General features: G+C 27.9%; 1 long non-coding RNA gene across 1 annotated transcript; it reads left to right on the forward strand.

Moving 5' to 3' along the window:
- The first annotated feature begins 87 nt into the window (after positions 1-87).
- On the forward strand, positions 88-1,011 carry LOC106691573 (uncharacterized). The gene is made up of 3 exons (XR_001344812.2): positions 88-170; positions 262-318; positions 932-1,011. It is a non-coding gene; the product is annotated as an uncharacterized lncRNA (long non-coding RNA).
- The last annotated feature ends 175 nt before the right edge of the window (positions 1,012-1,186 follow it).

Here is a 1,186-nt window from a genome sequence, read left to right on the forward strand (position 1 = left end):
ATCTAGCATTGCACATCATATAATAATTATTATATTATTGATTTTAGTACTAATCAATATTATTTAAAAAATATTTTTATACATTTCAGACCAATAGTATATTAACATAAGATAAAGAGGATACAGTTTTTAAAAAAGCAAAGGCAATTCAGCCATTCCAACTCAATGAGGTAAATATTACTATTGGAATCTGATACTTTTTTTAAAATCTCCAGCGACTAATAATTTATAAAGTATACATATTACGTTCTTTCCTTGCAGAACCAATCCAGAATGGTTAACCATGAACTGGCCGCCATTGAACATGGCTATGCCATGGTAAGTTATTTGAGTATTTTAGAACGAGTTTTACTTCATTTATATTTATTCATTATAGTGCGAAATATTTTATATATTTTGACAGTATAATTTCAAATTATGGAGAAGATGGTTAGGGGTGCGGTCAATAGAAACAAAAATAGTTAACAACTATTAATTTGCAGACGTTTCGCCCCACTTTGTTCAAGTTGAGAGCTTTCGAAACTCTCACCTAGAAAAGCCCTTATGAAGCTCTATAAAGTGGTACGAAACGTTGGAAAATAAACAGTTGTTAATTATTTTTGTCTCTTTTGACAGCATTCCTGACCATCTTCAGAATTTATAATTCATATGAAATCATGGGTCGTAATAATGGAAAGTTCAGCTTACCTATCTCAAAAATCCTCATATTTTATTCGTTTAGAGTCAGCCTTATTCCAATCTACCTTGGCAACATTTGAAAACCGTGAACATGTCTTATTATAAATATTTTATGAAATAAAAAAGAATAATAATAATTTGGTTTGATTCCTTTGTGTATTATTAATATTGTTTGGTACTATTATTATATTATTGATTTTATTATTAAGGAATAGTATTTATAACAATATTTTTATATATTTAACCCCAATAGTTAACCTCTGACGGCTACGATGACTATCGTCGTCTTGAAAATACCAAAATCCATTTGCAGTTTCAAATTATTGAGGTAAATTTTACTTCTGGGTCTTTATATTTTCTATATATTTTTTATTTGTTTTTTTTTAATCACCAGGGACTCAGAATGTATCTTGTTTGCTTGCAGAATATAAAATATATTGCTTTAAAAATATTAGGAAATAATGGTTGCAGGTCAATAAGCAACAATAATACTGAATAAAATACAAAA

The sequence above is a fragment of the Halyomorpha halys genome, unplaced genomic scaffold (genome assembly GCF_000696795.3).
Source record: "Halyomorpha halys isolate HHAL.00 unplaced genomic scaffold, Hhal_1.1 Scaffold2488.1, whole genome shotgun sequence".
Classification (NCBI taxonomy): domain Eukaryota; kingdom Metazoa; phylum Arthropoda; class Insecta; order Hemiptera; family Pentatomidae; genus Halyomorpha; species Halyomorpha halys.